We start from the raw sequence: 16,361 nt of genomic DNA on the forward strand, positions 1-16,361 counted from the left end.
TTTTTATTTATTTATTTTTTTTTTTTTTGGTTTTTGGGCCACACCCGGCAGTGCTCAGGGGTTACTCCTGGCTGTCTGCTCAGAAATAGCTCCTGGCAGGCACGGGGGACCATATGGGACACCGGGATTCGAACCAACCACCTTTTGGTCCTGGATCGGCTGCTTGCAAGGCAAACGCCGCTGTGCTATCTCTCCGGGCCCTCAGAGGGTATTTTAAAGGACACAAGGGAGTGAATACCCTGGAAGTCTTGGCATATCACCATGAATTATTTTAAGGCTGTGTTTTATATAAATGTGAAGGTAGAAATTCTCAATTCATTGGTGATGCAGAATTTGTTTTGACATTTTTATTGTGCTTTTTTCCTCATGAAGTAAGTGCTCAGCACACTTGCTCATTTAAGAACAAAATAGTGGGGCCGGAGAGATAGCATGGAGGTAAGACGTTTGTCTTTCATGCAGAAGGTCATCGGTTTGAATCCCGGCGTCCCATATGGTCCCCCATGCTTGCCAGGAGCAATTTCTGAGCATGGAGCCAGGAGTAACCCCTGAGCACTGCCGGGTGTGACCCCCCCCCCAAAAAAAAAAACAACCACCAAAAAAGAACAAAATAGTAAATGGATAATATATATATATATATATATATATATATATTTATTTATTTATTTTTGGTTTTCGGGCCACACCCGGTAACGCTCAGGGGTTACTCCTGGCTATGCGCTCAGAAGTCGCTCCTGGCTTGGGGGACCATATGGGACACCGGGGAATTGAACCATGGTCCGTCTAAGGCTAGCACAGGCAAGTCAGGCACCTTACCTCTAGTGCCACTGCCCGGCCCCTAAAATATATTTTTAAGTCAAGATTTAAAATGATCCCTTTTTTTTTTTTTTTGATTTTGAGTCACACCTGGTTTGAGTAATCCACTCAGGGATTACTCCTGGCTCTGTACTCAGAAATCACTCCTGGAAGGCATGGGGGATCATATGGAATGCCGGGATTTGAAACACCATTGGTCCTGAGTCGGCCGCTTGCAAGGCAAACGCCCTACTGCTGTGCTATCTCTGGGGCCCAAAATAATCCCAGTTTTAAGAGATTTTGCCTTTTTTGGAAGGAAGAAATTAAAGAATTTAAAGTGTTAAATTCAAATTATTGAACAAAAATGTACTTTGATACAATTTTAAGTAAATATTATAAATGAAGCTGCTTAGCACTTAAGCCTGTAAGCAGAGTAAATCCTTTACTAAAGGGAAGCACACCAAGGAAATACATATGTTAAATACTGTTACTAAAAATATTTTTTAAAGACCATTTAATGGGGCCAGCGAGGTGGCGCTAGAGGTAAGGTGTTTGCCTTGCAAGCGCTAGCCAAGAAAGGACCGAGACCGCGGTTCGATCCCCCGGCATCCCATGTGGTCCCCCCAAGCCAGGAGTAACCCCTGAGCATCAAATGGGTGTGGCCTGAAAAACCAAAAAGAAAAGACCATTTAAAAAAAGAGATGGGTACTTAAATAAGCAGTATAAATAGAAATTAATGTATAATAGTATCTTCCCAATGTTGGGAAAACTATTTTTAGTCCTTTAGTATGAATTTATAATTTTATATTTGTTTATTAGTAAATTATTAATAACTCAGTACTTGAATTATTCACATTAAAGTTAAATTTGTCATTAGTAAACAAAAATACAGTTGTCTCCTGTACTTATAACTTGTACATATATCTAGACTAGCACTGAACATTTCAGATCTTTGTGTGGTTTTTTATTCTACAGTTCTGTAGTACCTGTGTCCTGATAAAGATTCACTGATAAATATAAGATGCTATTTCACTATTGTTACTTTCTTTTATAAAGTCGAGTTTGTTATGTATCTATTAATCATGTAGTAGTCATCTTTTTATAGTAAATATAGTTATTTCTTATTGTAACCCTAGAGTTTACATTCCTAAAGAATAAACTATGACTTTGGATATTTTTACATGTCCTCTACGTTTCCTTAGGTATGGAAATAAACTAGTTGACGTTTTTTGAAGTTTTGTACATTTGCGTAAGTTCTCCATGTGCAATACAGTGTTACCTTTTGTTTTATTGAAATAAAAACTGAAAAACATTTTTTTCAGATTACTCATTTTAAAAAAATCACAAAACACTTGCAAAAATAATGATTGGAGCAAGAGGAATACTGAGGTGAGTTGAACATCGAGAGCTTTGTCAAACAAGCCATTGGTCAATGACATCTCATTCCTGACTTCCTGTTTTACGCAGGTGTGAGGGCTGTCAGGTCCTTTAGTGCACCTCTAAAAGATCAGTTGCAGGGGCCAGTTACCATATGAGAAAGCTCTGCTACTAGTGTTTTATTCCTTCAACTTGGATGTGAGGCAATCAGTATCTCTTAAGAGCAGAGATGATGTGTCCCTAGTGCTTAGAAGGATTTTGTGCAGTCAAGTATCAACATGCTTGATAAATTGGTTTAGCTTGCTTTGATTTTTAAAAAGGTCAGGATAATACCCGGTGTTATTTTAGTACACATAAAATTTGTATACTTAGGGCTTAGCTGTTCGGTCTCCTGAACCACATGGCCCCTAAGCATTGCTTGGGAGGCTTTCCCAAATTATGTATTCGTTCAAATTTATAATTTCATTTATTCTAGGAAATCTTGAGGAAATCTGAATTGCATTATTGTGTAGCTGAGAAACAAAATCCTTTTAGAAAATCCTTGTGTGAGGGACTTTGCATGTAGGAGTCTCAGTTTCAATTCCTGCTCCAGTGGGTCCCCTAATAGCATCAGTAGTAGCCTCCTCACCCTACCCAAGTAGAGAGCCTCCGAAGTAGCCTTCACTCTCACTCCCAAATCCTGGTGTGTACAATTGCTTGATAATTTACTTTCTACAGAAGGAACTAAGTCACTGAGGAAATATTTTCTAAACTACTAATACTGGAACTCTGGTGCAGAACCAGAGCAGCAGTTTTGTAAGCACTAATTTGATTGTATGAAATAACATACTCTAACGGGAAGTGAAAGCTAGTGAACTGACAAAACACAACAAAAATAACTCTTAAACTCCTGAAAGAAACATGAGTACCAGAGGGAAAGAGGAAGAGTGTTGGGAAGAAAAGGTAGAATGGTCCTTCTGGTAGATAGTGCAGGGACTGACAACACGCTTGTTAAGGTTTGAGAAACGGACCTAGTAAAAACATTTTGTTGTTGTTGTTAGGGTTCAAAACAAATCAGTTCATTGTAAACTAATGAAACTCAAGTTTTTTGTTTTTAGGTTCTTTTGAGGGGGGAGCTCACACCCAGTAGCGCTCAGGGGTTCCTCCTGGCTCTATGCTCAGAAATCGCTCCTGTCAGGCTCGGGAGACCATATGGGATGCCAGGGTTTGAACCACCATCCTTCTGCATCTAAGGCAAATGCCTTACCGCTGTGTTATCTCTCTGGCCCCCAGTGAAGAATCGTTTAAAGGAAAAACTAAAAAGAATGTTACTGGGCCCGGAGAGATAGCACAGCGGTGTTTGCCTTGCAAGCAGCCGATCCAGGACCAAAGGTGGTTGGTTCGAATCCCGGTGTCCCATATGGTCCCCCGTGCCTGCCAGGAGCTATTTCTGAGCAGACAGCCAGGAGTAACCCCTGAGCACCGCCGGGTGTAACCCAATAAACTAAAAAAAAAAAGAATGTTACTTAGTACAATAATCCAAGTAAATGCCAACTCATCTAAATGCCAACTCATCTAATAGAATCTGACTTTGACAACAACACTAGTGTTATTACTAGGAAAAGTTTCAAATAATTCTAGTTTATTTTAAATATATTTTAGCTTTATTTTGTTTTTATTTTATTTTTTTCTTTATTTTTATTTTAAAAAAATATTCACCAGTGCAACATTCCCATCACCAATGTCCCCAGTGTCCCTCATCCCCATCCCACACTGGCCTGTGCTCTAGAAAGGCTTTTTACTTCCCTCAGTCACATTTTCTTATGATGGTTCTCAGTGTAATTATTTCTCTAACTGCACCCTTCACACTCTGGTGGGCTTCAAGTCATGAGCTGGACCTTCCTGTCCTCCTCTCTTTTGTCTCTGAGAATCATTGCACAAATGTCTTTTAGTTTTCTCAAAACCCATAGATGAGTGAGACCATTCTGTGTCTATCTCTCCCTCTGACTTATTTCACTCAGCATAATAGATTCCATGTACATCATGTGTAGGAAAATTTCATGACTTCATCTCTCTGGCAGCTGCATAATATTCCATTGTGTGTGTGTGTGTGTGTGTGTGTGTGTGTGTGTGTGTGTGTATATATATATATATATATATATACCACAGTTTTTTTTAGCCATTTATCTATTGAGGGAATATAGGTGTGAGGAAAGGATTTATGTATTGTATTTTTGTGTTCCTAGGGTATATTCCTAAGAGTGGTATAGCTGGATCATATGGGAGCTCAAATTCCAGCTTTTGGAGGAATCTCCATATAGCTTCCCACAAAGGTTGGACTAGACGGCATTCCCACCAGCAGTGGATAAGAGTTCCTTTCCACATCCCCGCAGCACAGTTTATTCTCATTCTTTGTGATGTGTGCCAATCTCTGGCGTGAGATGGTACCACATAGTTGTTTTGATTTGCACATCTCTGATGATTAATGATGTGGAGCATTTTTTCATGTGCCTTTTGGCCATTTGTATTTCTGCTTTTAAAAGTGTTAATTTCTATTTCTTGATGGGATTAGATGTTTTTTTTTGTTTTTTTTTTTTGTTTGTTTGTTTGTTTAAGTAAAGTCTGTCAGTGCCATGTATATTTTGGATATTAGCCTCTTATCTGATGGGTATTGGATGAATAGTTTCTCCCACTCAGTGGGTGGCTCTTGTATCCTGGGCACTATTTCCTTTGCGGTACAGAAGCTTCTCAGCTTAATATATTCCCATCAGTTTATTTCTGCTTCCACTGGTTTGAAGAGTGCTGTTCCCTCCTTAAAGATGCCTTTAGACTCAATGTCATGGAGTGTTTTACCTACGTGTTGTTCTGTATACTTTATGGTTTCAGGTCTGATATCAAGGTCTTTAGTCCATTTGGATTTTACCTTTGTACATGGTGTTAGCTGAAGGTCTTAAGTTCGCTTTTTTGCAAGTAGCTAACCAGTTGTGCCAACACCACTTACTGAAGAGGCTTTCCTTGCTCTGTTTAGAATTTCTTGTTCCTTTATCAAAAATTAGGTTACTATGTCTGGGGAATATTATCTGGGTACTCAAGCCTATTCCACTGATCTGTGTGTGGGTCTGTCCTTATTTCAATACCCTGCTGTTTTGATAACTATTGCTTTTAAATACAGTTTAAAGTTTGGGAAAGTAATTCCTCCCATATTCATTTTCCCAATGATTGCTTTAGCTATGCTAGGGTGTTTATTGTTCCAAATGAATTTCAAAAGTGCCTGATCCACTTCTGCTTTCATTGATTTTTTTGGATTTTTTTTTTTGAGTTTCCACTTCGTTGATTTCTGCTCTCAGCTTTGTTATTTCTTTCTGACTCCCTATTTTGGGGTCCTTTTGTTGAGCACTTTCTAATTCTATGAGCCTCGTCATTAAGTTATTCAGGTATGCCCCTTCTTTCCTGATGTGTGCTTGCAAAGCTATAAATTTTACTCTCAGTACTGCTTTTGCTGTTAAGTTGTTAAGTTCTGATAGTTTGTGTCTTTATTATCATTTGTTTCCAGGAGAGTTTTGATTTTCTCTTTGATTTCATCTCAGACCCACTGGTTATTCAGTATGAGGCTGTTTAACTTCCAGGTGTTAAAGTTTTTTTTCCGTGTTCCTTTGGAATTCACATATAATTTCAGAGCCTTGTGGTCAACGAAGGTAGCCTGCAAAAATTCTATCTTTTTTATATTATGGAAGTATGTTTTATGTGCCAGCATGTAGTCTATCCTGGAGAATGTCCCATGTACATAGGAGAAAAATGTGTATCCAGGTTTCTGGGGATGGAGTGTCCTATGTATATCTACTAGGCCTCTTTCTTCCATTTCTCTTCTCAGGTCTAGTATATTCTTTTTGGGTTTCAGTCTTGTTGACCTATCCAATGTTATTAAAGCCGTGTTGAGGTCCCCCACAATTATTGTGTTGTTATTGATAATATTTTTCAGATTTGCCAACAACTGTATTAAATATTTTGCTGGCCCCTCATTCGGTGCATATATGTTTAGGAGAGTGATTTCTTCCTGTTGTACATATTCTTTGATTAATACAAAATGTCCATCTTTGTCCCTTACAACTTTCCTGAGTATAAAATTTGCATCATCTGATATTAGTATGGCCACTCCAGCCTTTTTATGGGTATTGTTTGCTTGGATAGTTTTCCTCCAGTGTTTGATTTTGAGTCTGTGTTTGTTCTGACTATTCAGGTGTGTTTCTTTTAGGCAGCAGAAGGTTGGATTGAGTTTTTTGATCCATTTAGCCACTCTGTGTCTCTTAACTGGTGCATTTAGTCCATTGACATTGAGAGAAAGAATTGTCCTGGGATTTAATGCCATCTTTATTTTGAAATTTCGTGTGTCTGTTGGTCAGTCTTGTCTTAAATTAGGTCTTTCAGTTTTTCTCTTAAGACTGGTTTTGAGACTGTAAAGTTTCTGAGCTGTTATTTGTCTGTGAAACCATATATTTTTTTGTCAAACCTGAAAGTGAATTTTGCTGAGTACAGTATTTTAGGTGAAGCATTTATTTCATTGAGTTTTGTCACTATGTCCCACCACTGCTTTCTGTCCTTGAGTGTTTTTGGTGGCAGGTCTGCTGTATATCTCAAGGATATTCCCTTGAGTGTAATTTCCCTTTTTGATCTTGCTACTTTCAAAATTCTGTCTCTATTTGTGGGATTCGTCATTGTGACTAGGGTGTGTCTTGGGGTATTTTTTCTGGGGTCTCTTTTGGTTAGTACTCTTTGGGCATGCAGGATTTGATTACATGTATTCTTTAGCTCTGGATGTTTCTCTTTAATTATGTTCTTGATCATTGATTCTTCCTGGAAATTTTCTTCCTGGGTCTTTGGGACTCCAATGATTCTTAAGTTGTTTCTGTTGAGCTTATTATAGACTTCTGTTTTCATCTGTTCCCATTCTTTGACTAATTTTTCCATTGTCTGTTCATTTGCTTTAAGTTTTTTTTCCAATCTCTCCCGCTGTATGGAATTTTTATTTATCTCATCTTCCACAGCACCAATTTTATTCTCAGCTTCTGTTAGCCTGTTGGAGAGCTCATCCATTTTGTCATTCAATTAGTTTACTGAGGTTTTCAGGCCTATTATTTGACCTGTAGTTCAGTTTGGAGTTTTGTGAGTTCTGTCTTCATATTTTTTTGGTTCTTATTAGTGTTCTGTTCAACTCGATACATGTTTTGTTTTGTTTTGTTTTGTTTTTTGTGGTTTTTGGGTCACACCCGGCAGTGCTCGGGTTATTCCTGGCTCCAGGCTCAGAAATTGCTCCTGGCAGGCACGGGGGACCATATGGGGCGCCGGGATTCGAACCGATGACCTCCTGCATGAAAGGCAAATGCCATACCTCCATGCTATCTCTCCGGCCCCCCAATTCGATACATGTTTCTTTGAGTTCTTTGAGCATCTTCCATATTTCTTGTCAAAACTCCTTCTCTGAGAGATTGATTAGTTGGTTGGCTGTTTTCTGGTCATCAGAGTTGTCATCTTCATTCTCTATGTCTGATGCTGGCCTGCATTGTTTCCCCATTGTCACACTTGTATTGTGGGTTTTTCTACATGTTGTCGTGGTATTCATTGGCTAAAGGATGTGCACGGCCACGCTCCTCTGGCTCCGCCCTTTCTGGGTGGGTCGGCTTGCCTTCAAGGAAGGGGAGCCCTCTGTGGATGAAGCCTCATGCAGGCTCAAATGTTAGGCCCGAGCACGCAGCAGAGAAGACAGTCCGGGGAGAAATGCTGGGCTTCAGTGATCCAGCTCAGTTCTTAGTGTGATTTTTTTCTTCTTGTTGCAGTGGCATTCTTTCCTTAGAAAGAGCGCATGGCCACGTAGCGAAGCAGAGTGGCTGTGCTCTTCTGGAGCCTCTGGGAGAGCGAATTTTCTGGATCCTTTTCGGCCTACTTCCAAGAGGTTTAGGAGACAGGACAGGAGACAAACACACACAGGCAGCACTCACAGGTTCTCACAGTCGGACCCCACTGGGCCTGCATAGATTTTCCAGCCTGACGTCACAAACAGGGGACTTGCCTTCTGTGAAGTACTGCTTATAGCTGGTTTTTACTTTAGGAAGCAGTTCCTTGGCGCTCCGGCCCCTTGAATGAGCCTCAGGGAGAGCGAATTTTTTGGGTCCTTTTTGGCCCACTCCCAAGAGGTTTAGGAGACAGGACAGGAGACAAACACATACAGGCAGCACTCACAGGTTCTCACAGTCGGGCCCCACTGGGCCGGCGTCAATACCATTTTTTTAAAATACACATTGTATTTACTTTTGGGGTCATACTCAGCCATGCTCAGGACTTACTACTCTATCAGAGGACTATATGTGGTGCCAGAGATCAAATCTATGTTGACCATTGCAAGACAGATGTCTTACCTGCTACACTATCTCTCTAGCCCCATATTTGTAATGTTCTCATAAAGTATTATAGAACAACTATTTTACATATAGTAGTAATGAGTCCTAAGAAAGTTATGAAAGATGTCAATTTTATATTATAAAATATATAATATTTATGTTTAGCACATTTTTTTGTGCTAAACCCGTTTTTTGGCCACACCTGTTTGATGCTCAGGGGTTACTCCTGGCTAAGCACTCAGAAATTTCCCCTGTCTTGGGGGGACCATATGGGATGCCGGGGGATCAAACCGAGGTCCTTCCTTGGCTAGCGCTTGCAAGGCAGACACCTTACCTCTAGCGCCACCTCGCCGGTCCCAAAATTTATAATATTTATATCGTTCTATTTTATATATATTAGTATGACCCCATTTCATTAGGTGTTATATATTTAATATGGTTATAATATATTACATATACATATTTGCTGGTAAGACATTTTTCTATTACTTAAAGGTGGCCTGCATTAAGTAAAATGTAATTTTAATGGAATGTACTATGTCTTATGCTAACTCCCAAATTAGAATCAGTGAGTGCCAAATATCTGAACTTAGAAGAAGTTGATTCTGGGCCCGGAGAGAGAGCACAGCGGTGTTTGCCTTGCAAGCAGCCGATCCAGGACCAAAGGTGGTTGGTTCGAATCCTGGTATCCCATATGGTCCCCCGTGCCTGCCAGGAACTATTTCTGAGCAGACAGCCAGGAATAACCCCTGAGCACTGCCGGGTGTGGCCCAAAAACCAAAAAACAAACAAACAAACAAACAAAAAAAAAACCACTGGACATCATGTGTGTTGAAGACATTCTGACCAAATATAGAACAAACTTCTTTAGGGCACTTGTGACCCTCACTTGCCCAAATTTGACCTCACAGAACTCTAATTCCACCACAATATATAGCTCAGCTATAGTTCCTTACAACCAAACTCTACCAGAAAAATGTGTGTTTCTGAAACTTCTCAAAAACTTTTAATTCTTGTGTTAAATAAAACTCACATACTGTTGGACAAATGTGTGTTAATGAAGGAGTTCAAGAATGGCATAGGTCAGACATTGGTTTAAGAATTCACCTCAGGGGCCGAAGCAATAGCACCGTGGTAGGGTGTTTGCCTTGCACGGGGCCAACTAGGATGGACCCAGATTTGGTTCCTGGCATCCCACATGGTCCCCCAAGTCTGCCAGGAGTGATTTCTGAGCACAGAGCTAGGAATGACCTCTGAGCTCAGCCAGGTGTGGCCCCAAAAACCAAAAAATGAATAAATAAATATTAAAAAAAAATTCACCTCACTGTGGAAAGCAGGTATTTATGACAGGAAGAACCTAGTTAGAAATGGTAAATTTTTACTCAAATACACCTTCCTAATAGCTAGAAGAGACTTTTTTGGTCTTGATACCCAAAAGATAAATTGTAGCTGTAAGGGAATGTGAAACCAAGTCAATTGTCTTAGAGTAGCCTGTCTCTTAATAGACAGAGGAACTAAATTTCAAAGTTGCAGAATGATCTTTATTTCAAGGTGTCATTTATAGTTTCTATAATTAGGTGTGCTAGGATCAAAGAATGAACAAATCAAGCTAGTAACACTCCCTCCAATCAACTGCTTCTGGAGCAGACAGCAGGAGCAAAAAAGTGTATGTTCTGGGGCCGGAGAGATAACATGGAGGTAAGGCATTTGCCTTATATGCAGAAGGACGGTGATTCGAATCCTGGCATCCCATAAGGTCCCCCGAGCCTGCCAGGAGTGATTTCTGAGTGCAGAGCCAAGAGTAACACCTAAGCGCTGCCGGGTGTGACCCAAAAACAAAAACAAAACAAAAAAAGTGTGTGTTCATATAAGAAATGTTAAATAAAGCCATCATGATCTTGAGCAAGAGACTTATTTGAAAAATGAATAAATATATATAAATAAGTATATATGCTAACATAGAAACAGCTCTGAACATTTTTTTTAATTTCTAATTTTTAATTATGAGAACAATGATGCAAAGAGGACAAGGTAAAGTTACAGTGAAAGAACAATCGCCCATAAACAGAGTTCTCAGAAGAAATCCCCTTGCTGACGCCTAAATATTGAACTTACAGTAAAAAAAATTAAGAAAAATAAGGCAGAACCCCTGTACAATTACTTTGTCCACAAGTCCCCAGATTATAGTACATTATAACATTTCTTAGCAGTACACAAAGCAACCTAAAGCCATGAGATTTATGTGACTCCTTAACTTTGAAGGCATAGTATTTTTATATATTCATGCACATACATATTAGTTTCAAAAGGGCACAGTAAAAACGGTGTTAGAGTGGCAAATATTTCTTGCATAGGCCCACCAAAATATGGGGGTCATAGAAAGGAATAGCCTTGGTCTAAATACAAAGAGACCACTACCCCTGAAGTTACCTGGCATAAGACCAACTCCAGGCTCCAGGCAAACTAGTTTATTCAATCCAAATCATTGTCTGTAGTGCCAATACAGTTTTATTTTTCACGCAGTCCTATTGTTGGCATCAGGTTTCTGTATTAAAGATGATCCTGGGGCCCGGAGAGATAGCACAGCCGTGTTTGCCTTGCAAGCAGACGATCCAGAACCAAAGGTGGTTGGTTCGAATCCCAGTGTCCCATATGGTCCCCCGTGTCTGCCAGGAGCTATTTCTGAGCAGACAGCCAGGAGTAACCCCTGAGCAAAAGCTGGGTGTGGCCCAAAAACAAAACAAAACAAAAAAAAAAAAAACAAAAACAAAACAAAAAAGATGATCCTGGAATCTGCACATCCTACATTGAAGTCAGGCTGGTGTGGAGTATCCTCTAGTTTCACCTCACAATTAAGGGGCAATACAGCAAGCCCTGTCCAGTAAGCAGGTCATTGTTGTTGTTAAGTCTTCTCAGTGTTAAGGGAAGTCTCTTTTGAGTAGGTCGATGTCAGAGCAGCTGTAGGATCTTCCCTAGTAGAGGATTGCCTCCAGGTGATGTTATAGACAACCTTAGATGTTTTGAAGATGTCTTCTCTAGATCAGGGGTGAATGGAGAATGCCCATTCTTCTGAGGCCTGTGCCAGGTCTTTATGTCAATGTTCAGGGTGTAAGGTCCCATTGCACTACAAGATTTGTGTGCTCCCATCTCTATTAGATAAGAACTTATTGGTATGTATAGTATTTTTCCATTTTAGTGTGCCTAAGCAAGCAAGAAATAAAGCCACGTGGCATTATCAGAGTATAGGGGGGCGAAAGAACAGTCCAACAATACCCATGACTTGGTTCAAACATAAGCATTAAATTGAGGGATTCTTTCACACCAAATTCCATATTGAGCAGTTCACAAAGAGAAGATAAAAAAAGGGGAGGGGATTGTCACTGTATAAGAAAATATTCAGCAAAAGTTATAGCCGGGGCCCGGAGAGATAACACAGCGGCGTTTGCCTTGCAAGCAGCCGATCCAGGACCAAAGGTGGTTGGTTCGAATCCTGGTGTCCCATATGGTCCCCCGTGCCTGCCAGGAGCTATTTCTGAGCAGACAGCCAGGAGAAACCCCTGAGCAACGCCGGGTGTGGCCCAAAAACCAAAAACCAAAAAAAAAAAAAAAAAGTTATAGTCGTCAAAGAAAACACCGATAAAATGTTGAAAAGACATACGTGTCCTTTTTATGCCTTTTGGAATAGTTGGGTGGGTGTTAACTCCAGGGCACCACTTTGGTCTGTGACTTAGGACTCTACAGTACTTAAGTTAGAAAGGGTAAATGAGGAGTAATGATGATAGGGGTTAAGGAAGTTAAAGAGAAAAATGATCTTTTGTAGGGGTGTGCAAAAGGGCAGAGTACAAAATGGACATTGTGCGTACATAAAAACATAATTCAATGATAGTGAGTGATACTGCAATATCTTTAGTGAGTACTATTAATGTATCTTGTGCTAGTGCCCCCGCGCGACTTTGAAAATATAGACCGGAAAGAGATTACCAGTGACTGCATCAAGAAGCTGGGAGGCCAGAAGTTAGGAGCCCCACCCAGACCCTCCCTAAGGAGCCAAATGGATAATGGGGGAAAGCCTAGGGTACCTTCAAGCTCCACCAAGGGGCCCAACTCACCAGCTTGCCCAGGCATGTGGCCCGGGGAAGCCCTGGAGATCTGGAGCAAGGCGGTAGAGGGGTGCTGGGGTTACCCAAGTCCCGCACCCCCCCAGGCCTGGTTAAGAAGGCTTCCGGCCTGGCAGAGGCCTGCCGAACCCCATGCTGCTAGACTCCCGGCTCCCAGGAAGGAGAGAGCAGCTCTGAACATTATTGACTAAAAAATTAGTTGCCGGGCCGGGCGGTGGTGCTAGAGGTAAGGTGCCTGCCTCGCCTGCGCTAGCCTTGGACGGACCACGGTTCGATCCCCCGGCGTCCCATATGGTCCCCCAAGCCAGGAGCGACTTCTGAGCGCATAGCCAGGAGTAACCCCTGAGCATCACCGGGTGTGGCCCAAAAACCAAAAAAAAAAAAAAAATTAGTTGCCAAAACTTACAGAGAGTTCAAGTCCATTTATGTGCATGAAAGTAAAGTGTTTTATTTCCTATGGGCAAACTCTGAAATTCCTATAACAGTGCTTACCTCTATAGAAAAGTTTAGCAGAGTGTCTAGAAGATAAGTTTGCCTTACATGTATTGTTTCACATTTTTATTAAGGATATCTGTGTGTAAATTATTATAGAATTTAAAGAATAAGACTAATTTTTGGTTGGGTTCTATGTCACTCTGGTGGCTTTTTATTATTATGGATTATGCTTGGACAAATTCAACTCTTTGCCTTAATTTTTGTGAAATACGTAGATAAGTCCCAAAGCTTTAGAGATGATATTGGGTCTTATGTAGAAAGAGAGTATTTATGGGTTTAGACAATTATGGTTGTTTCCATAGATCAGTGGTCCTCAATCTATGGCCCACCTTTGCCTTTATTTTCATTTTGAAAAGAACAACTCCACCTGCTCCTTTTCTCTTCCATGTTCAGTCACATTTGTCCCTCAAAAATGAAGCTAAGGGGCCGGGCGGTGGCGCTAAAGGTAAGGTGCCTGCCTTGCCTGCGCTAGCCTTGGACGGACCGCAGTTCGATCCCCCGGTGTCCCATATGATCCCCCAAGCCAGGAGCAACTTCTGAGCACATAGCCAGGAGTAACCCCTGAGCGTTACTGGGTGTGGCCCAAAAACCAAAAAAAAAAAAAAAAAAAAAATGAAGCTAAGACAGAATCTCATTCTTTGCCGTCCAAGGTCAGGATCTCGGGGTTGCTACTTTTCCTCCTGTAAAACCCACAAATGCACTCATTTCTTCACTATTCTGAAGTGATCTGTATATTTCCCTAAAGTCAGTTGCTGGGACAGCATCCAGGCATCCTTTTGGAACACACGTCACTTGGCTTGCCTGCAGCACACTCCACATCCTAGTCACTAGAGTACCACACTTTCAGATAGGTGAGGTATTCTGACAATGGATGATACCATACTTCAACCTGTGGACAGTCTGATTTTAGGTGGAAGCACCCAAAGTGTAATTTAAATGATTTATTTGGAACATGTGAAACCAAATGCATTCTTTGGTAGTCTATAAAGTCTTGCTATCTTAGATTTATCCACTAACTTTCTTTTTTTTTTTTTTTTTTTTTTTTGTGGTTTTTGGGTCACACCCGGCAGTGCTCAGGGGTTATTCCTGGCTCCAGGCTCAGAAATTGCTCCTGGCAGGCACGGGAGGACCATATATGGGACGCCGGGATTCGAACCGATGACCTCCTGCATGAGAGGCAAACGCCTTACCTCCATGCTATCTCTCCGGCCCGTGATTTATCCACTAACTTTCAACTGCAAATAAGATGTGTGTGTGTGTGTGTGTGTGTGTGTGTGTGTGTGTGTGTGTGTGTGTGTGTGTGTAGCATAGAGTCACCTTAAGAATCTGCATTAGGGGCCCGGAGAGATAGCACAGCGGCGTTTGCCTTGCAAGCAGCCGATCCAGGACCAAAGGTGGTTGGTTCGAATCCCGGTGTCCCATATGGTTCCCCATGCCTGCCAGGAGCTATTTCTGAGCAGACAGCCAAGAGTAACCCCTGAGCACCGCCGGGTGTGACCCAAAAACCAAAAAAAAAAAAAAATTCTGCTTTAGGGGAGCCAGAGTGATATCACAGTGGTAAGGCATTTACCTTGCACATGGCCAACACAGGACAACCCCCTGTTCAAATCTTGGCATCCCATATGGTCCCCCAAGCCTGTCAGGAGTAACTTCTAAGTGCAAAGCCAGGAGTAACTCCTGAGTGCCCCCAGATGTGACCCAAAACCAAAAAAAAAAAAAAAAAAAAAGAAAGAAAGAAAGAAAGAAAAGAAAAGAAGAGGCCGGGAAGGTGGCGCTAGAGGTAAGGTGTCTGCCTTGCAAGCGCTAGCGTAGGCCTGACCGTGGTTCGATCCCCCGGCGTCCCATATGGTCCCCCTAAGCCAGGAGCGATTTCTGAGCGCATAGCCAGGAGTAACCCCTGAGCGTCAAATGGGTGTGGTCCAAAAACCAAAAAAAAAAAAAAAAAAGAAAAGAAAAGAAAATAATTTGCGTCAGGAACTGGGCAGCAAGTACAGCTTGTAGAACATTTGCCTTTCACGAAGCTGACCTGGTTCAATCTGTGGCCCCCATATGGTCCTTCAAATCCTGCTAGGTGTATTCCCTGAGCACAGTGTAAGGAGTAATCTCTGAGTACAGTTGGATGTGTCCTCTTCCAAGAAAACCCAAAACAAATACTATTGTACTATTGTAACCATGGTATTGCAAGAATAATGCACCCCCCAAATATCTTTATTATGTTTCCATTATATTAATTCCTGTCTTTCAAAAATGGAAATGAAGGGCCCGGAGAGATAGCACAGCGGTGTTTGCCTTGCAAGCAGCCGATCCAGGACCTAAGGTGGTTGGTTCAAATCCCGGTGTCCCATATGGTCCCCTAGCCTGCCAGGAGCTATTTCTGAGCAGACAGCCAGGAGTAACCCCTGAGCACCACTGGGTGTGGCCCCCCCAAAATGGAAATGAACATTTTCTTTCTTCTTTTTTCTTTCTTTTTTAAAAAAGGAATCCTTTTGGTTAGGTTTTCTTTGCTCTTGGAAAAACAAAACTGAACAATTCAGGGGGACCTGTTTTGATCTTTGTTCTGGACATTTGCAGTTCATAGAATCCAACTGTTGTGGACCTGGCCATCAGCACTGTTTGCCAAGGAAGTGAGAAGGAAGCTGAAAACCCAGAGGCCCAGCAGCCAAGTTTTACAAATGGGAAATACGAAAAGGGCAGGACCCAGGGCAGAAGGTGCCTGGGCATGTGTAGCCTGAGTGGCTCCTCTCAACTAAGTTCTGCTGTCCTGGTTCTTGTTGCCTTGGAAGCCTGTAGCAAGCCCTTTTGACTTTTCCCGGACTGATTTTTTACACATGCCCAATGCAGAATGAACTGAATTTTCCATCCCGTGTCATAGACATCTGTCAAATTGTCTTTGTCCAGCAAGAGAGGGCCTCTGACCACATTTCCTCAGAAGCCACCAGCACTGGGACAATCTGTTGAACTCTCGCTGTAAGTTCCATAGGAATCATTGGGCTTCCAGCTGTTTCCATATATGAGTGGAAATTCATCATAGAAAGTTTGAGGTAGAGTACAGCAAACTTTGTTTAAATATACTTATAAACATAACGTATATAATAATTATTATTTTATTATAGTTATTGTATTACAAAGAAACGCTAACCCCAAACACAGAGCTGAACCTCAAATAAATTTTCACTCCTGGCTGGTAGAGCACATACTGCCCATGTAT

The sequence above is a fragment of the Suncus etruscus genome, chromosome 12, assembly GCF_024139225.1.
Source record: "Suncus etruscus isolate mSunEtr1 chromosome 12, mSunEtr1.pri.cur, whole genome shotgun sequence".
Classification (NCBI taxonomy): Eukaryota; Metazoa; Chordata; class Mammalia; order Eulipotyphla; family Soricidae; genus Suncus; species Suncus etruscus.